This window comes from Tenrec ecaudatus, chromosome 3 (assembly GCF_050624435.1).
Source record: "Tenrec ecaudatus isolate mTenEca1 chromosome 3, mTenEca1.hap1, whole genome shotgun sequence".
NCBI classification, from domain to species: domain Eukaryota; kingdom Metazoa; phylum Chordata; class Mammalia; order Afrosoricida; family Tenrecidae; genus Tenrec; species Tenrec ecaudatus.
Window position 1 is genome coordinate 149872592 of NC_134532.1, and position 22304 is coordinate 149894895.

The 22304-nt window shown below is 41.9% G+C and overlaps 1 pseudogene; it reads right to left on the reverse strand.

Moving 5' to 3' along the window:
- The window catches only part of LOC142442407 (L-lactate dehydrogenase B chain-like), a 73975-nt pseudogene extending 58333 nt beyond the window's left edge, over window positions 1–15642 (reverse strand).
- Window positions 15643–22304: the final 6662 nt, after the last annotated feature.

Below are 22304 nucleotides of genomic sequence, written 5' to 3' on the forward strand. Positions count from 1 at the left end.
CTTAAGAAGAAAAAGTAAAATATTATAAGGAACTTTGTAAAGACCTAGAGTTAGAAAACCAAAAACCCAAAAAGGAAAACTCACTCAGCATATTTTAAACTGAAAGATTCAAAGAAACAATCCAAGCCTTCAGTTGCAATATTGAAAAATTCTATGGGAAAAATATTGACTGATGCAGGAAACATAAAAAGAATGAGAGAATGAATGCAGAATCACGACCAAATGGAACTAGACATTCAGCTATTTCAAGAGGTACTATGTGATCAAGACCCAATGTGCTGAAGGAAGAAGTTCAAGCTTCACTGAAAGCATCAGCCAAACAGAAGGCTGCAGGAATTGATCGAATACCAATTGAAATGTTTCAACAAGCCGATGAAGCACTGGAAGCACTCACTCATCTATGTCAAAAAATTGGAAATACTACTTGGCAAACTAACTGGAAGAGATTCCATACTTGTCCCCATTCCAAAGAAAGGTGACCTAAGAGAATGCTCAGTCTGTAGAACAATGCCATTGCTATCACACACAAGAAAATCTTTGCTGAAGGTCATCCATCAATGGTCACAGGAGTTTATTGACTATTTGCTTCTAGTTTCAGGCCGAATTCAGATGAGAACATGGAACAAAGGATATATCATTACTGATATCAGTTGGATCTTGGCTGAAAGCAGATATACCAGAAAGATGTTTACTTGTGTTCCACTGACGGTGCAAGGGCATTAGACTGTGTGGATCATAATGGGTTATGGACACGCCTGAGAATAGTGCGAACATCCGAACACTTCAGGGTGCTCATGAAGAAATTGCACATGGATCAAGAGACTGTTGTGTGCATGGAACAAGGGGACATTGCATGGTTTAATATCCAGAAAGGTGTGTAAAGGTGTGTGACAAGGCTGTGTCCTCTCATCATAATTATTCAGTCTATATGTTTAGCAAATAGAAAAGCTACCTTATGTGAAGAAGCAGGTGGATTGGAGGAAGGCTTCTTAACAAATTGAGATATGCAGGTGACCCAACTTTGCTTGCAGAAAATGAGGACGATTTGAAGCACTTACTGATGAAGATCAAGGATTTCAGCCTCCAGTATGAATTACAAATCGATGCAAAGAAATCAAAATCCTCACAACGAGTCAAGTAGATAACATGGCTAAGTAACTAACCCATAGGTAAGCAGTAGATAACATGATAGAGAAAAGATTGAAGTTGTCAATAATTTTGTCTTTCTTGGATCCACAATCAATGCTCATAGAAGCAGCAGTCAAGAGATCAAGTGACTCCTTGCATCGGGTAAATCTGTTGCACAGATTTATTCAACAATCCAATTGGGTCAAACTGCTTTTGAAAAGCAAAGATGCTACTTTGAGAACAAAGGTGTACATGACCCAAGCCATGGTGTTTTCAAGGACCTCCTATGCCTGTGAAAGTTAGACATTGAGTAAAGAAGACTAAAAAAATCGATCCCTTTGAGCTATGATACTGGCAAAGAGGACGGGAAGTTTCACTGGCTACTAAGAGAACAAGAGCTCGATCATGGAAGAAGTACAACCTGAACATTTCGTAGAGGCAGGGATGGAGGGACTTCATCTCATGTGCTTTAGACATGTCAGGAGAGACAAAGCCCTGGAGAAGGACATATGCTTGGTAAAGTGGGGCGGGGGCAGGCCGCAAAAAGATGGACACCCTTGATAAGATGGCTTGACAGAGGGACTGCAATGGTAGGCTCAAACATAAGGACAATTGTGAGGATGGAGAATGACTGATGGGTGCTTCCTTCTGTTGGACATGGGGTCACTGTGAGTTAGCACTGATTGGACAGCATCTACCAACAACAACATAATGCAATTGCAAATACTATGCCTTGGATCAGGCTCCATTTAGTCCTCAAAACAACCCTTTAATAAAGTGTTGTCACAAAAAAGGATAAGCCACAAAAGAAAACCTGAAATATATCAACATTAAAAACTGTGCTCTTCCGCCCCCCCGTCCCCACCCCACTTTGTTCATTTGTGCTCTCCTTGAAAGCAGAGACTCAAAATCAGGCTTGCATACCAATATTCAGTTCATTGCAGCAGCATTCATAAGAGTCAAAAGGTGAGATCAACCTAAATTTCCATCGACAGATGAATGGATAAACAAAACGTGGTACATGTACACTATGCAGCCAGTAGAAGAAATAAAGCCTTGATACATCTACAGTGTGCATAGAACTTGAAGGCTTTATGCTGATAAAATTAATTCAATCATAAAAGAACAACTATTGTATGACCTCATTTATCTAAAAAGCCTGGAAAATCAAATGTATAGAAATCAAATTTTACTAGTGGTTTCTAGAGTTGGGAGGGAAGGAAGCAGAAGATAACAATATTAGAGTCACATTGATTAGGCATAAAAGTCTGTGGAACAGTTTTACCCAATTGCATCGTTCAGTAAAATCTGTACAATGAGTCACTTGATCTCTTGACAACTGCTTTTAGGCGCATTGATCGCGGATCCAACCAAGATGAAATCCTTGACAACTTCAGGCTTTGCTCCCTCCATCATGATGGATCCTATTAGTCTAGTTGGGAGGAGTTTTGTGTTCTTTATGTTGAGTTGTAATTCACACCAAAGGCTGCGATCCTTGATCTCTATCAGCAAGATAGATCTAGAGAAAGAATCCAGAATGTGACCCAGTGAGATCAAAGAGGGAAAAATGGGAAAGGTATTCAAACATCATTAGAAAAAAAATAATCTATTCAGAAAAAGAGAAAGATGGAAAACATTGGAGGAGAATATTTGAAATATATTTTTTAATTATGAGGAGGATTGTAGCTTAAAAGAGAGATAACAACGCCAAATCTAATCATAAAAATGTTGAAAACATGGCAATTTATCTTTCAGTAAGTAACAGCTTATAGGGCGATAGTCTCCTCCAGGGAGGAAATTAGCGATAGGAATTAGATAAGGCCTATTACATTGTGGGGGAGTATTCTGGCATTTCTTCACATTTAATCACTATGTATGTAAATCATAGCATTGAAGTAAATTTATTGATGTTTATAGGTGTTTACCCACCTCATATTCATCTCAGCCCTATGAAATATGTATGCTACACTTACGATCAGTCTCATTTTCTTAAGTGAAAATACTAAGCACAGACAGTTAGCATGATTTCTTGTAAATATGCAGCCTGCGCTAGAGGCAAGTCAGCTCTATCCACTTTGACTCCAGAGCACGAAATCTTGACTGCGACTCTGTAGGCTGGCTGTTATTAGGATGATGTTCTCTATGTCATATGTCTACAGGGACAGGATATGTTTCAGAAATGATTTCTATACTATCTTTTAAAGGGAAAGTGCCACAAAAGAGGATTGCACTTAGACATGTTTTTGCCTTTTCATAGAAATACTATTTTTTTCCAAATGAAAACATTTCAGCAGAAATTCAGTCCATAAAAAGTGATAAAACAGATGCTAGTAAATTACTCTTAGCTAATTAAGGAAGAATATATAACTCCCTGATCCTTGTTTTGGAGCCCTGGTGACTGTGTGGACTAAGCTTTGGGCTGCTAACCCCAAGGTCCATAGTTCAAACTCAGCAGTTGCTCCCTGGGAGAAAGACGAGACTGTCTGATCCTGCAAATATCGTCAGCTGCTGAAACCCAGCATGAAGTGAAAAGCCTGGTGTCAGTGAGTGTGTGGGTTTGGAATTCTCTTTCTGGTGTTCTCTGCTTTAAGCCAAGACCAAGATGATGTCGTCGATACCTCTCATTCCCAGCCCTCTTCTGAATCCAGTAGCCACTCCGCACTGGTCTCCAGCAAAGTTTTACTTGCATGTGATACTGGTGAGATAAAATTTGAACCTTATATTGGGTCACCTTTCTTTAGAAAGCACAAGTATGGGTTTCTTCCGGTCAGTTGGCCAGACAATTATCTTCCAAATTTCTTGTCCTGGATGAATGAGTGCTTCTAGTACTTTACTAGCTTTGGGGGAACATTTCAATGGACATTGCATCCATGTTTGAAGCCTTATTTTTCCCAAAGCCTTTCATGCCGCTTGCCCAATTGGTTCTTGACCACATGCTACCTCTTGCAATGATTGCTGATTGAGCAATGCTTTTTGGTACAAAACTTAAAAAACCATACTCACTGCTATCCAGTTGATGCAGACTCCCAGTGACCATATTGGGCAGCGTGTAGCTGCCCCTGCGGGTTTCTGAGACTGCAGCTTTCTGCAGGAGTAGAAAGCCTGTCTCTCGCCTGTGGAGCAGCTCATGGTTTTGAACTGCTTGCCTGGCAGATAGCAGGCCAATTTGTAAGCACGAGGCAACCGAGGCGCTTTTTCTGGAACAGTGACTGCATATTCCTTTCATTGTCTTTGGATATTTCCTACAGGCTTCAATATTTTGTCTATAAAATATGTCAGTATTTCAACACAAGGCTTCCATTTTTTTCCTCTGGTCCTCGCAGCCTGAGTTTTGCTGAGTGGGATTTTCTATCGGCATGCCTCACTCTGTGTCTTTGCTCATTCCAATACAATGCTCTGCTTTGTCTTCTCGGGCTGTCCTTTGACAGTTTCTGTTCAGCTCATTTACTTCATTATTCCTTCCAGTCATGTTAGCTTGCCTCTGTTCAAGAGTACATTTCACAGTCTCTTCTAACCTCATTTCCTTTGTTTCTTTCCTTTTAGAGACTTGAGGCTTTCCTTTATACATGCTGTTCCTTACGTTATCTCACAGCTTCTCAGGTCTGCAGCTGTTTGTGTTAAATGGGTCAAATCTGTTCTTAAAGGGGTCTGTACATTCAGGGGAGATATAATCGAGGTCATATTTTGACTCCTGTGGACTGGCCTCATCTTGTTTGATGATATTGACCTTTGTTCTCCATCATCTCTTTCCACAAACATAGTAGGTGTGATTCCATTATATTTCATGTGGTGAGGTTCACATATATATTGTTGTGCATGACAGTACAGGAAACTGACAAGCAAGTGGTTGTCCACAGGTATAGTTGTTTATGTTGTTGAAAAGAGGCTTTTGCAATGAACAGGTTGTTGGATTTGTAAAATTCTAGCATAATATCTTCAACATCATTTCTATCATCTTGGTCATATTTTTCTACTACTGATCTTTCCACATTTTTTTATAATTTTTGCATTCTAATCACTGGCAAATATCGGTTCATCTTGACTGCATGTTTGATTAACACTAGGCTGCAAAGCCTGAAGATTTTATCTAAAACTAATAATGAAACTATTCAAAAGAGAATAGAACTCAAGTGCTGATATGATAATGAATTGCTCGAGTTTTCTTTCTGCTTTACACATCCCAGATTCGGACCTGAAGGAGCTATCGCTGTTGCTAGGTGCTGTCAGAGCACTGTGGTGAACAACAGAAGCATTGCCCAGTGCCACTTCATATCCATAACTGTTGATGTCATTTTGCCCATTGTTGAACCCATTACTGTAACCACTATGCCAATCCCCCTGCCAGGGGTCTTCCTCATTTCTGCTGCTCCTGTGTCTTTATCAAGCACGATGTCCTTTTCCAGGGCCTGGTCTCTCCTAATAACGTGTCTAAAGTACATGAGACAACTTCTCTCCATCCTTGCTTTTAAGGAACATCCTGGCTGTACTTAGCCCAAGACAGATTGGTATGTCATTTTGTCAGTCCGTGGCAATTTCAATATTCCTTGCCAGCACCATATTTCAAATGCATGTATTCTTCTTCAGTCTTCCTTATTCAATGTCCAACTTTCACAGGCATAAAAGGCAATTGAAAACACCTTGACTTGGATCAGGTGAATTTTAGTCTTCAAAATGACATCCTTGCTTTTCAGCACTTTAAAGAGGTCTTATGCATCAGATTATTCACTATAGTGCATCATTTGATCTCTTGACTGCTGCTTCTTTGAGCATTGATTCTTGATCTAAGCAAAACAAAATCCTTGACAACTTCGAGCTTTTCTCCATTTATGACTATTTGTCTATTATGCCCATTTATGTTATCTACTGGTCCAGTTGTGAAGATTTTTCTTTACATAAAATTGGAATTCATACTCATGGCTGAAACTCTTGATCTCCATGAGCAAGTGCTTAAATTCCTCCTCACCTTCAGCAAGCAAGGTTGTGTTATCTGCATATTGCATGCTATTGATGTGGCTAGTGTCACAATCTTTCCCATATAATCCAGCTACTCCAATTATTTGCTTATCATACAGATTGCATAAGTATGGTATCACAACCCTGTCACGCACCTTTCCAGATATTAAACCATGTAGTATTCCCTTGTTCTACTTTAAAAACTGTTTCTTGATCCACGTACAAGTTCTGAGTGAGCACAATGAAGTGTTCTGGAATTTCCATTCTTTTCAAGGCTATCCATAGTTTGTCATGATCCACACAGCCAAGATCCATCTGACATCAGCAATGATATCCCTTGTTCCATGTCCTCTTCTGAATTCTGCCTGAATTTCTGGCAGCTCCCTGTTGGTGTATTCCTGCAAACATCTTGAGTGATCTTCAGCAAAATATTGCTTGCATATAATAATTTTATTGTTCTATAATTTTTATATTCTGTTGGGTCACCTTTATTTGTAAGGAGTATAAATATGGATCCCTTCCAGTCACTTGCTCAGGCAACTATCTTCCAAATGTTTTGGCATAGACTAGTGACATAGAAACACCGAAAGAATGGCTCCAGGCCATGCAGTGTTTCTTCCTGTTGTGCACAGTCACTATGGGTCATAAGCAACTTGATGGCAACCAACAACATTGAGTTCCCGCAGTGTTCATCAGCTTGTTGGAGCATTTCAGTGGCTATTCTGTCCATTCCTGGAGTCTTGCTTTTGACAGATGCCTTCAGTGCAACTTGAACTTCTTTTAATACCACTAGTTCTTGATCCAATGCCGCTTCTTAAAATGATTGCATGCTGGCTCGTGTGCATAGTGTTATGCAGTGGCCTGCAGTCTGAAAGGTAGCTGGTTCAAAACTGCCAGCATCTCTTTGGGAGAAAGATGGGGCTTTCGACTCCCATAAAATAATTATAATCTTGGAACCTCAAAGGGGTAGTTCTACCTGTCCTAGATGGTCACTGTGAGTTGGTATCAACTTAATGGCAGTGAGTTTTTTATGGTAAGGCGACAGTATTTTATCCATCTTCTTTTCATGCTTCCTGCATGATTCAATATTTTGTCCATAGAATTGTTCAATATTTCAACTCAGAACTTGAATTTTTTTTTGAGGTCTTCCATTTTAAGGTCTCCCAAGTGATTTCTTCTTTTTGGGTTTTCTTTCTTTCCTAAAAAAAAATCATTTTATCGGGGGCTTGTACAACTCTTATCACAATGCATCCATTATGTCAAGCACTTTTGTATATTTGTTTACCCCATCATTCTCAAAACATTTGCTTTCTATTTGAGCCCTTGGTATCAGTTCCTCATTTTTCCCCTCCCGCCCCTTTCCCCCGTCCCCCATGAACCCTTGATAATTCATATATTATTATTATTTTGTCATCTCTTACACCATCCAACGTCTCCCTTCACCCATTTCTCCACTGTTCATTCCCCAGGGAGGAGGTTATACATAGATCCTTGTAATCTGTTCCCCCTTTCTCCCTCACCTTCCCTCCATCCTCCCTGTATCACCACTTTCACCACTGGTCCTGAGGGGTTCATCTGTCCTGGATGCCCTGTGTTTCTAGTTATACTACTGTACATCCTCCGCTCCAGTCAGATTTGTAAGATAGAATTGGGATCATGATAGTGGAGTGGAGGAAGCATTCAAGAACTAGAGGAAAATTGTATGTTTCATCATTGCTACACTATGTCCTGGTTGGCTCGTCTACTCCCTGTGGCCCTTCTGCAAGGGGATGTCCACTTTCCCACTGATGGACCCTGGGTCTCCACTCCGCACTCCCCATCATTCACAATTGTATGATTTCTTTTTGGTCTTTGATGGATGATACCTGATCCCTTTGACACCTTGTGATCTCACAGGCTGGTGTGCTTCCTCCATGTGGGCTTTGATATTTCTCAGCTAGAAGGCCACTTGTTTATCTTCAAGCCTTTAACCCCCAATGCTATATCTTGTGATAGCCAGGCACCATCGGCTTTCTTCACCACATTTGCTTATGCATCCACTTTGTTCTCAGGGATCAAGTCGGGAAAGGCTGGTGTGCTGCTTCCATGTGGGTTTTGTTGTTTCTCAGCTAGATGGCCACTTGTTTATCTTCAGGCTTTACTACCTCAGATGCTATATCTTTTGATATCCAGGAACCATCAGCTTTCTTAACCACATTTGCTTGTGCACCCGTCATCTTCAGCAATCGTGCCAGGAAGGTGAGCATCTCAGACTGCCGAATTGTTAAAAAAAAAAAAAAGTGTTCTTGTGTTGAGGGAGTACTTGAGTAGGGGCCCACTGTCCATGTGTTTCTTTAATACTAAACCTATAAGTATATGTACCTAGATCTATTTGCCCCCTCATCATTAGAAAACCTTTTGTATTGCTAACACTAGGTCTTTAAACATTTCATTATAATACTTTATCTTCTAGAGTTACCCTTTGAAAATTTATGTTCAACTCTTTGTCTTCATCATTTCTTCCATTTTTCTTAGCTACTCTATGATTAAGAGCAAATTTCAGAGTCTCTTCTGACATCCACTTTGATCTTTACTTCTTTCCTGTGTTTTAATAACCTTTTGATTCCTTCATGTACAATACTCATAATGTCATCCCATAGCTTGTCCAATCTGTGTCATTAGTGTTCAGTGCATCAAATCTGTTCTTTAAATGTTCTTGAAATTCAGATGAGATAGACTTAAGTTCATAATTTGGCTCTTCTGTCTTTGTCTTCATCTTCTTCAACTTCAATTCAGAGATGAGCAAGTGAAGTTTTGTTTCACAATTGGCTCCTGGCTTTGCTTTAGAGGCTAACATTGAACTTCTCCGTCATCTTTCCCCAGATGTTGTCAGGTAGATTTCTGCACATTCCTTCTGAAGAATTCCACCTGGATTCTCACCTTCTGCGTGTTGCAAAGGATACTTGCGATGAAGACATTGTTGATCTTAAAGATTCTATCAAGCAAACTCCAGCTTTGTTTCTAACACTAAGGCCATTACTCTTCCTTCTTTGTTTCCCACTTTTGATTTCGATCACCAAGAATGATCAGTATACATATTTGATAAATTTCTAACTGAAAAAGCTGGTAACATTCTTTAATTTCTACATATCTAGTTTTCGAGGTTGATGTATAAATTTCAATAATAGTTATACTATGTGGATTTCTTGTACATGGGGATAGATATGATCATATTAGAGATGGAATTTACTTCAAAAATTGATTTTGGAATGTACTTTTTAACTATGAAAGCAACACCATTCCTCTTGAAGTGTGATTCCTGGCATAGTAAACCCAACAATAGTCTCATTCAAAATGGCCTATCACAGTCCAGTTCAGCTCATTAATTGCTATGATATTGATCTTTATGTGGTGCATTTAAATTTTTTACTCCTTTCAATTTTTCTAGTTTCATATTTTATACCTTCTACATTCTAATTTGAATAGATATTGGAGATTATTTCTTCTAATTTTGATTCTTGCCTCATCAGTATATGAAGGTATTGATTGCTTGTGTCTGTCTTCATCGTTATGGTGGGCTCTATTATGAGAAGGCACTTCTTTCTCAGTCATATTTTGAGTGTCTTCGGTCCTGAAGGGCTCATCTTCTGGCACTGTATCTGACAGTGTTCTGCTTCTACTCATGAAGATTCTAGTCTCTGACAATGTTCCATAGGTATTGGTAGCATTTTTAGTGGTGAATTCCTCAAAAGTATGCAGCCCATTCCTTCTTTGCCATCGTTTATTATTCAGCAAGCCATAATGAAACCTGTTCATTTTTGATAACCTGGTTGATACCTGAAATACCAGCGACCTCCCTGTCTGCATCACCGCAACACACGAGTCATCGCTGTCCGACAGACTGACAGAGAAGTGGTGGCTGAACAAGCTGCTAATCCAGAAAGGGCCAATGTCAGTGAGTGCGAACCATAAAAATCCAAATGAATGCTTACGCTGTCTAGGTTAAAGAGCAGAAAATGAATATGCTAAACATAGAGAAAATTGTTAGATAATAACTATTCTTCTCCGGTCAAACCTCACAGAAAACTCTGTGAGCCCACTCCCAAGTATATAAACAAAGGTTGAGTGGGGAGCCTAGACATAAACCCTCACCAGGCTAAAGTGAGACCACACGACCATTTTCCTCTGAGCAGGATGGTTTCAGAGAAGGCCAGGAAGGAAATCACGGCTTTTATAGTCAGATTATAGTAATATATTCACCCCCACAGGGTCAGAGGAAGCCATATGGAGACACCATGCTTCCACACCTGCTTGACACTGCTGAGGATTCCCTCCTTTCTCCTTGGGGTTGTTTCACAGGAAGCATTGTGAAGAGTTCAGACTGTCCCCATGGTCCAGGCCCACAGATGAGGTGTACTAATGAGAAGCACATATGTCTCTGAGCCAGGAAGGTATCATAGGCACTTGAGACTCCCACAGTTGCCTAGAGTTAATAAGGAAACCCTACACTCCTACTGGAGGCTGAGCAGGTAACTGGATTTCTAATCCCACTGGGCAGGCACCCATTTTCCTTTGTTGATGTGGTATCCAAGGAAGTCAGCTGAACAAAATCTGTGAGTAGAGTACAATCCCATAAATGTACTGTTGACAGGCCTGCGCTTAACTCTAAAAATAACTCAAACACCGAGAACCAGAAAGACCTCAAACTGAATCGAAACTGACAATCGATAGACATGAACACTAAGAAAACAGAAATGGTAGAATTATCTTACAAATGAGTTTAAAACCAAGTCCAAACCAATCTTACTGCCATCGAGTTAACTCCGGTGGCAGTCAATCGCACCTCTCAAGGAAAGGATGAACTTTCTTCTGGATTTCTAAGACTACGAAGCTTTACAGGAGTAAAAAGTTTCACCTTTCTCCAGAGAAGTGGCTGGTGGTTTCCAACCACTAGCAGTAACAACCCACTATGCTATCTGGACTCGAGCATTGAAAACAATATTAAATGAAAAACCATTCTTGAACAAACACTAATAAAATTTTAGAGTTCAAAAATACAATAACCCAAACAAAAGGCTCAATGTTTTGTCTCAAAAGTTGAATGGAGAAGAAAAAATCAGTATAGTGGAATTCTGAATAATGGAATATTGCTGAATCTGAGTATTTGTGAGAAAACAGCTGACATAACAACCACAACTAAATGACCAAAGTTAAGGACACAGGAGAATGAAAATACAAAACCCAATTCACTACTATTGTGTCAATTCTGACTCAGCACTCCCACAGGCCAGAGCAGAACTGCCTGTGTGGGTTTCCGGGATTGTAACTCTTTATAGATAATGTCATCCTTCTTGCAAGGGATACCTGGTAGTTTCAAACTGCTAACCTTGGGATTAGCAACCAGTGCATAACCACTATGCCACCAGGACTCATGAGGTTAAGTAATAATAAATTGTAAAAAATCATAAAACACGTGGTCACATCATTCTAATAGGAGAAGAATAGAAGATAGAATGAGGCTGAAAAGAGTTAAATGGTTAATTAAAAAGTAGTGGAAACATCAAATGCCAACAAGAATAGAAAAATTGGATTACTCTTATATTGTTGGTAGAGTGTATAGGAATAAGACAAAATCATACGCTACAAAATCATAGAAAGCTTTATATATCAAAACCATATAACTGTAAAGATAATATTTCCTGATATAAGTCTATATTTCTGAAGGTGGTGTTTTCATATCTCTAACCCTCTCACAGTGGGGTATGCGCTAGACTGCAAACCACAAGGTAGGTGGTTCAAAACCACAAAGTACTCCACAGGAGAAAGATGAGGCTGTCTGCTCTCATAAAGATTTCCAGAATCAGAAGCCCTATGGAGCAATCCTAAGCTGGCTTTTAAGATCACTCTCCTCTGGACTTTGCTAGATAGCAGTGGGTTTTAACTGTTCCTCTGCCCTTTGATTTATGTCACATGCCCTTTGAGTTCTGTGAAGAACATCAGCAGAACACTGAAGGAGCTTGAATCCTGGTGTAGCTGGCTGGTTACATTTCTCAATGAAATTCTCCTCAGGCACACCTTTCTGTTCTTGAAGAAGGGGCAGGCATCGTGTAAGGGTGCACACAACTTTCCTGATCTTCATCTTCTCACCTATTGAAGTTTTCAATTTCCTTAGAGTTATTTCCTAATAAAGCCCTAAGATCATCCTGAGTCTCAGGAAAACCTGGCAAGGCTACTTTCCCTTTGGAATCTCAAAACACTTTCAACATAACTTTCTGTGCTGTTCGCTCAGCCTTGAAGGAACTGGCTCAATGACCCCTGCTCTCCGAGAAGCCACTGTTTTGATTAGATCTTTTTTTTCTGGATTGTGATAATAAAAAATTCAAGACACATCCCGGTTATAACTCATTCTGTAAAAATAATTCTTATTAGCTTTGATCATGCTTAAAGCTTAAAAGACTGATGGAACTATCGGCACTTTAACTGATTTTTGAGCAATATTTTTAGCATCTTTTTTCTTTTGAAGTCACCACAAAGAGACTAAGGCAAGTGTATTCTGAGAGCACATGTCTACAGCCATCCATGGAACACAGCAACATATTTAAACACATTTAGCTGGGAATAAACCTGTGCATGTATCAGCAGGAACTCTAATAGCAGTAGATTTAGACTTATCCTTCTAAAGTGTACAATCATTTTCTTTTTAAAAAATTAAACATCAAATTACCATAAAACCCAGCCATTTCATTCTTAGGCATTTACACCAGAGAAGCAAAAGCTCATGTTCACATAAAAACATGATTGAATCCAAATGTTTGCAGCAGTTATTTCTCATTGCCTAAAACTAGAAATAATACGGATGTCATTCCATGGGCAAATAGTTAAACAGAGGTACAGCTGTATTATGGAATACTGCTCAGCAATAAAAGAAACAAATGACATGCACGGCACACTCTAGATGAAATGCCAGAGTTTTATGCCGAAAGGAAAAGTCAATCTCAAAAGTTTACAGACGGGGAGATCCTTTTTATGTGATAGCATTTGGAAAGGACAGACTTGTCAAGAGTCAATGAGTGGATGAGGCTAGGGAGGCCGTAGGCGTGATTATGACAAGATAACATGAAGGATCCTCATAGTGCTGAAAGTAGCCCATGTCTTTATTGATCAGTATTATTATTATGGTTAGTATAATGCAACACAAAATTTCGAGTTCCCTAATTCAGAAAACAACTGAGTATCCAGAATCTCTGCGTGCTCTTTTACTACTGCACGTTAATTTATAATGATCTAAAACAAGCAAACAAACAAAAATCCCTCTAATTACAAAGTTAATGAAAACAAAGGATGGGTTGGTTTTGAATGTTTTTTAAAAAGTAATTTTATTAGGGGCTCTTGCAGCTCTATGACATTCTATATATCAATTGTGTCAAGCACATTTGTACATATGTTACCACCTTCATTTCCAAAACATTTTCTACTTGAGACCTTGGTATAAGCAACTCTTTCTTCCCCTCCCTCCCTCTCTCTTGTATCCTTGAATTTTATATTGTTGTTATTTCATATCTTACACTGTTCATTGTCTCCCTTCACCCACATTTCTTTTATTTGTCCTCTTGGGGAGGGGAGCATTTATATCCAATCTTGTGCTGGGTTCTCCCCTTCTCACCCTTCCCCCTCCCTGACCCTACCTCTACCCCATGAGATTGCTACTCCCATTACTGTTCCTGAGGGGTTTATCTGTCCTGAATTCCACGTGTCAAGAGCTCTTAACTGTACCCATGTGCATTCTCTGGTCTAGCCAGATTTGTAAGTTAGAACTGAGTCATGGTAGTGGACAAATGGAAGTATTCAGGAAGTATTCAGGAACTATGGAATGTATTCCGGAACTATTCATGGAAGTATTCAGGAACTAGAGGAATGATGTGTGATTCATCTGTGCTATACTACACCTTTGTTGAATCTTCCTTTTCTTATACCACTTCTGGCGGGGGGTGCATCCAATTATCTACAGATGGGTCTCTACTTCAAACCCTCGCTTTCACATCAATATAGTTTGTTTTGGATCATTTGATGCCTGATCCCATTAACACCTCATGATCACACCGGCTGGTATGCTTTCCCATGTGGGCTTATTTGCTTCCCTGCTAGATGGCTGCTTGTTTGACTTCAAGACTTTAGGACCCCAGATGCTATATCTTTTGGTAGCCCAGCACTATCTGATCTCTCATCACTACATTTGCTATGCACCCATTTTGTCTTTAGAACTCCTGTCAGGAAGGTGAGTATCCAAGAGTGCCAGGTTATCAGAACACAGTGCTCTTGTGTTAAGGGAGGCCTTGAGTAGAGGCCCAAAGTCTGTTTGCTCTCTTAATACTTATATAAATATATGTACATTGGCCTCTATCCTTTCATTATAAATGGACATATTTACATATGTACATGCCTATAGCTATGCCGCTATAAATAGCTTTTGCTTCTTATTTCTTTCCTCTATTTCCTTTCACCTTCCTCCTGCCCCATTTCATGCTCACCCTCCATTCTGTTCTCAGTATTGCCCCTTGGATATATTATTCTTGATCAAGCCCCACCTGGCACTATAGGCCCTCTTCACCATCAATTTTAGATCTCTTATTGTTCCCTTATCTCTATGTTTGTTGACTCTCCACTCCCCCCACCCATCCCCCTCCTCTCCCATGTCCCCCACCCCCGGAACCGCCAGTCCAGGAGTTTTCTCCTGGGATTGTTTGTCCTGCCTATCTTATATAGATAAACATAGGGTGAAAGAAAAAAAAACAAAACAAATAAAAAACAGAACAAGAGAAAAACAAAACAAAAACAATAGATAGTTCCAGGTCTGTTTACTGATCCTTAAGCATGTTTTCTGATCAAGTCTGATGAGATGCCAAGCCCTGTCCCCCGAGTCAGAAGTACATTTTCAGGATTCCTCAGGGACTTGGTTACTTTGCTCCCCTTGCTGCCTAGTTGCCCCACTTCACGTTTTACCCCACTGTGCGTGGGGCAGTCCTGGCATGCTTTCTGCACAGTCTCCAGTGCTGCCCCTCAGAGCTATGGGTCAGTGAGGGAACATTGTGTCTCATGGTAGGGCCAGCCCTAAGGTCCTCTCTGGGCACTGGCTGCTTTGAGTAGGGAAGTCATCCCTGGGGCTTAGTGGGCCATGGTGTGGTTCTCATACTCTCTCTCCCTCCCTTCCTTTCCTCCTCTTATTTCACTGCTCCCATGGGGTCTGGACAGACCTGCCACTCTTCCGCTCTATATCTTCAGTGTTGTCCTCTATATTGCCTTCTCCTGGGGAGGGGGGCCAGCATAGCTCGACTTGTGCCTGACCCTGTGGTCCTCTGGTTTTTAATGTTTTACGGTACCAGCAGTAATGAGATAACTCTCAATGTGTCTAATAGCTTTGACGTACGCAAACCCCACTGGCATTGGTGGAGTCTTACTCGTGGCACTGCCAAGTAGGGTGTCTGAGGCTCTTATTATGTCCTTGCAGGAGCAGACGGGTCCATCTTTCTCCAGCGTGTTCTCCAGGTCACACTCATGCAAACAAACAAACACAGTCACCGCCATTGACCTGATCCCAAGGTCAGGTTTAAATTAATTTTAGACAAAATGTTTTACCTGGGGAAAATCACTTGAAGTATAGTGACTTAAATGAAGTCATCTAGACCCTCCTATCGTTAAAAGTAGGCGGACAAGGAATAACAGATCCAACACACTCTCGATGTAAACGTAGGTGAGAAATGATAAGAAAGCAAGGGAGGCCCATAGTCTCCAACCTGCAGGACTTGGACTTTACCACAAGAGGGCGAGATTATTCCAGATATGACCTCTTCAGAAGGGAACGAGGCCTGGAATTCCAATGCTTTCTCTCTGAGAAACAGTTGTGTTAGAAGTGGCTTTCTTTCGTCTTTTTAACCACTGTGAATCATTGGAGGGAAATTGGTCATGGCCTCACCCATTCACACTCACTGCCATTGAGTTGACTTATAGGGGTCCTACCGGACACGATAGGCGTGCCCCTGTGAGTGTCTGAGAGTGTAACTCGCTACCAGAGTAGAAAGCCTTCTTTCTCCCGCGGAGCTGGGTGGTGGTTTCGAACGACTGACCTTGTGCTTAGCAGCCCGACGTATAACTACTACACCACTAGGGATAGTCTGTCAGTTATGGCCTGAGAGCATTGACTGCTTACACCATCCAGGGACTTCTTTTGTCCAACAGGGCCACCTAAAGGGGCAACAAGTCAGCAGAAATAGGTTGTGGGTGGGTTGCCGGAAGCTGAGCAACTGAGACAGGTGTTGCAAGAGAGAGGCCTCCAAATTTCTCCAGTCGTGGTCAGGACGTGAGCAGGAAGCTTTTGAAAAGCTCATGCGAACCCCACAAGGAGAGAGTCAGCTCCCGCCTTCTGCCTCATCCAGAGAAGCTGCAGCTGCCCAGCCATGCGAGGACCACAGGAGTTCCTCACACTCCCACCTGCCTCTCTCTGTTTGAGCCCTCATACAAACTAATCCGCCAACATTAATTGCGTGCTTGGCTTTGGCAGCAGGTTTTCTTGGCCGTTGGAAGAATGATTCTAGAAAGCCAACCCCTTCATCTTCCGGACACTGGTCAAGGGAGAATTAAATGCTAAGGATGCCCACAACATGTCACTGAGTGGTATACATCTATCCTCAAAGGAGCACCACTGTGTGATCTCATTGTAAAAACACAGGACTACATCTCACACTGAAGCCCCCACTCACTGGGGGTTACCGGAAGCGATAAGAGCTGCTCTGTAGATAGCAGACACCTGTGGTTGGGTCGATGGGAAAGACAACGCCAAGTGGCTGAAGCGTGCACAGCGTGGCTAAGCTATGTGATGTCATTGAGATGTTCAAGTCAATGGACGGTGTATGGTACACACCACGAGATGTGCAGCCCTGCACCAATGCAGGGTACCATCTATTGGCTCAAACTCGCAGTGACCCTGGTCCTGCGCCACCATGACAACAGTCACCACATCTGACCCCCCTGCTACGGCCCCTAGGTCACCTCACTGAGCCGCCTTCCCACCTCTGCTGGCCTCTACTTTACCAGCTGATGATCTTTGCTGGTCTCTCCTGATAACACGCTCACAGTATATCAGATGAAGTACTTCTCAGAACCTTCCCAGCTAGATTTCTCCCAAGAAGAAGTTCAGAAAGGCAGTCCTAGAGGTGTTCTTCGAATGGGACATGATGGATTCAGCACTCTTTGCAACGCGATGAAGTAAAAGGCACCACTCTTCTTTGGTCTTTTAGCCCTTGTCCAGCGTTCCCATGCAAACGTGGCATTCATCACGTTGTGGCTGCGCCAGATTCGCCTGAGTCCTCAAAGGGATATCTTTATTGTTTTACACTTTAAAGAGACCATTGCAGCGGATTCATTGAGGGCTGCTTCTCCGGACACTGATTGTGCATCCCAGGGAAATGAAATCCTGGGCAAGTTCTGTCTTCTCCCCACTTCTGTGTCGGTCCAGTTGGGAGGGTTCTGTTCGCATGACGTTGAGTGGTAAGCCATACTGAAGGTGGCTGTGATCGTGATCACTAAGTGTTCGTTCCTAAAAGTGTCCTTTTAGGATTCTGCAAGCTACATTGTGTGATCTGCAGAGAGCAGGTGGTTGGTAAGCCTTCCTACAATCCTGCTGACAATTTTCCTCCTTCATAAAGCCCAGCTTCTCATATTATTTATCAACATCCAGACTGAGTAAGCATGGTGGAAACACACCCTTCTGACACACCCCTTTCCTGATTTTGAACTACGCCACCCTCCTGGTTCTGTTTGAACAGCTTCCCCTTGGACTATGAACAGAACGTGCAACCTGATTACATTGCAGGATTCCTATGCAAGAGCTCTCAAATTCCCATCCTCGCTTCTGAGGAGCATCCTGGCCGTACTCCACCTTCATAGCCTTTCACCAATGCTGATGCTGCTTTCTGCTTTCTAGACCCCATCTTGTCTGATTATATGCTCAGCATACACCTCGAAAAAGTCCAGCGAGTGGATTCAACCGTGACGCACACCTTTCCTGATTTTAAACTATGCACAATCCCCTGACTTTTGGTCCATTTACACGCTCTGCTTTAGCACAATGCAGTGTTCTGGAATTGCCATTTTCGCAAGACTGTCCAGAGTCTGGCTCAAGAGAAAGGGTTTCTCTCTTAGCTCTGTGAGAAGGTCATTGTCTCTATTTTAGTTCCTAATTCATGTGACTTGGCATCAAGCCTATGTCATTAACATACTAAAGATAATCCATTCAAAATATGATTAGAGTAGGATGAGGGTTTACAGCATATATTTTGGGAGACCCAATTCAATCCACAACAAAGCCCAAGAAGCAATTTGACTTGTACATATTCCAAACAGAATTTCTGTTTCTTCCTTCCCTACCAAAGCTGTTGCTTCTCTGGTCTCCTTTATCTCAGCAAGTAATCACCGTTATTCAGTTTCTCTGGACAATATCTTACAGAAATTATTATCATTTTTGAAAAAAGCAAAACAGCTTGTTGTGATATTGTTCAATTCCCATCACTTATTTCCTCAAAGTATAGAATTCAGTGGAGTTTAGGATATTCAAACCTAGGTGTAAATATAACTGCAGTCCTCTCGTCTTGTTAATTTGCAAGCCCTCGGCAATATTTACCACTGTAGGATCTGTAGAACGGTGTCTAAAACTCTGGGAGTTGACGAAATGAGAGCTCAGCAGCAGGAGTAGAAGCAGAGTCGCCATGTCTGCTTCTCTGTAACGAAGTCTGGGTAGATAAGGACGAGGGAACTAGCTCACAGAGCATTTTCAAGGATGGCAAAGGCCTAGGTGTAGTTAGGTAAAGGGTCAAAGAGAAAACCCAACAAACAAAGATAGAGTTGGGGGTGAAATGGCATGAGAGCTTTGTTTCTCTTTGTAATCGGGTAGCAAGGAGGTGGCCTTCCTCTGGAACAGCATGGGGCATGGAAGACGAACACACTCAGCATTGTGGGAAACACATCTAGGGGCGATCTCTAATTCTTGAGTGAGATAAGGGTTAAGGTCATCTGCTGAGCTAAAAGGAGCAAAGACCGGGCAGGAAATTTGAGACAGTGAAGCATCGCACTAGCCTCCAAGCATGAATGTCACGGCTGAAGCCCATTGGCTGACTAATGCCCATCAGATGGGGAGATAGTGTCTCTTTTGACAATTATGCTCTCAACCTAATGGGTTTACTTTTTTTTGATGATTCCGGTCTTCATCATGGGCTGTTGGTTAGTAAGCACTAAATTGTGCTTGGGTTTACTCTTATTTCCAAGGCTAATTACTGATAATGTTCTTTTGCTGTATTTAACCTCCTACGAAGGACAGCATAATAAACAATAGTGCTGAGAACAGAAGGCTCAGCATAAAGTGTCCCAATCAAGAAGTCGTAGGTGCACATTAGTCAGCTGAAGCAGTTTAGTTGTCAACTAAGCAGATGGGATGATCTACAATTTTTTGTTTCATTTTAATGAAATGCAGAACATGGCCATTTACTCGGTGAACACTTTTGTTGGTCACCTATTTTGTGGCAGGTGCTGTGGTAGATACTAAGGGTTCAGGACAGAAGACCCACGTTTCCTTGTGGGACAAGCTTTATTCATGACATTTTCCTCACTGAAATTCCATTAAATTTAAATGCCATTAAATCCCATTAAAATGAAATATTATAACCGTCCCACATATTCCACATGTGTTATCCTCATTTGCTTAGTGCAGGCTTGTGTGTTTATTATCTTTCATATCACTTCTCAGTTGCACATAACTGAGACTCTCTATTGTGACGTACTAAGCTGCAATAAGTGCCTTGAAGTCAAAAAGTCGGGTGAAAATGACAAGAGTTTCATGTTTTCTGCTTATTGCCGGCCCTCTTCCCTGACTATTCGAATCGCCTTTTCTGTCTTGGTCATCCCCTTATGGCATTTGTCTTGGTCATTCCCTTATGGGTCAACCTGAGTTCTCTGCCAAACAAAAATAAATGTTGTGGATAGGTTGCGCTGCTAACTGCGAGGTCAGCAGTTTGAAACCACTAACTTCTCTGCAGGAGCACAGTGGCATTGTCTCCTCCCAGAAGAGTTCTTGGAACCAGAAACGTGTAGTCGAAGTTCTATGCTGTAGGAAGGGATGAGTCTCTCTCAGAGTGGACTTGGCTGTGAATTTGGCTTGGTTTGCTTGGTTTCTCAAGTTCCCTCTGTTTGGCCACTTGGGGGCATTATTGCCCTTTCTACTTATGAAGCTCTGTAAATTGTTTAGTTGGAATAAAAGATAATTTGTATGTAATATATAAAAATCTTGTAGAAATGACAACTTAATGCATACTCAGGGCCTGAGGTAGTGAATTTTCTTAATGTTTCTTTATTTTTCATTATTTTAACAGTTCTGTTTAGCTCTGGCTGAATAATGGTTGTGCACTGGGCTAGTAACTGCGGGGTCAGCTGTTCAAAACCACTAGGTTCTCCTCGTGAGAAAGACACCGGGCTTTCTACCCGGTGAAGAGTGACAGTCTCGGAACCGCACAGCCCATTCTACGCTGTCCTATAGAGTCGCTGTGAGGCGCATTGATTCAGTGGCAGTGCATTAGGGTGTGGGGTTGTTTCATCTTTCCATCATTGGTGCTGGAGAGAGATTACATTGAAAATACTCTCCAAAAACAAAAATTTGCTTTTGAGTTTCTTCCTTCCCTTTCCATTTTCTTTTCTTCTTTTTACTTTGTCCTTCCTCCTTCCTTCTTTCCTTCATTAATTCATGCACTCCACAAATATCTACTTACTCTCTGGGTTAGATTTGTGGGTTGCTAACCTCCTGATCAGTGGTTCAAACCCATCAGCCACTCCCTAGAAGAAAGATGAACCCGTTTAATCCCATAAATGTGGGCAGTTTCAGAAACACGGCAGGACTCTGAGTCAGAGAAGACTGGAGGGCAGTGGGTTGTGGTGGAGGATGACGCTCTGTGATGGGCTTTGTGTTAGGATATAAAATAAAATCATGAACAAACCCTTGTCCCCAGGCAGCTTACAATTTACACGAAGGCAGAAAAGTAAGGATTTCACCACAGTGTGTTTAAGGCCATGGTAGCTTAGGAGCGCAGAGAAGAGTCGGGGAAGGTATCCTTCCTTTTACGTATACTTCCTTGTACGTATTCTCAGGGAACGAGCTGTAGTTACTGAAATGGACTGAGAGTACAAAAAGGGGGAAAGATATTAACATCACGCTTACAGCTTTCCGTTTACATCTTTGATGTGAGAAACTTACCCAAAGAGGTGAATTAAGCACACTGTAGCATGGACTGAAAATGGCCCAGAAGGGATATGTAGCTTCTTCTCCTTGGAACATTTGGCTTCATTTCTCTCTTCTGTGGGGGAGCCTTGCTAGATTCCTGGTTACAAGTCGCTGCGCACTACAAAGGCGGCAGTTGGAAACCACCAGCCACTCCTGGGCTGCAATAAGAGGGACAGTCTTGCAATGCCCCGGGGACTTGGACCCTGCCTATGGGGGCAACATGAGTTGAGATCAACTTGAGAGCTGTGACTTTGTTGTTTTGGTTCAGTCTCTCTGTGATTTGTGTTCTGCGAGTACTGGAGCATTCTGTGAGTATTGGAACACTGTGTGAGTACTGGAGCACTCAGTGAGTACTGGAGTACTGTGTGAGCACTGGAACACTCTGTGAGCACTGGAGCATTGTGGGATTACTGGAGCACTCTGTGAGCACTGGAGTACTGTGTGAGTACTGGAGCACTCTGTGAGCACCGGAGTACTGTGTGAGTACTGGAGCATTCTGTGAGTATTGGAACACGGTGTGAGTACTGGAGCACTGTGTGAGTACTGGAGCACTCTGTGAGTACTGGAACACTGTGTGAGTACTGGAGCACTGTGTGAGTACTGGAGCACTCTGTGAGTACTGGAACACTGTGTGAGTACTGGAGCACTGTGTGAATACTGGAACACTGTGTGAGTACTGAACACTCTGTGAGCACTGGAGCACTGTGTGAGTACTGGAGCACTCTGTGAGTACTGGAGCACTCTGTGAGTACTGGAGCACTCTGTGAGTACTGGAACACTGTGTGAGTACTGGAACACTGTGTGAGTACTGGAGCACTGTGTGAGTACTGGAACACTGTGTGAGTACTGGAACACTGTGTGAGTACTGGAGCACTCTGTGAGCACTGGAACACTCTGTGAGCACTGGAATTTTGTGTCAGTACTGGAG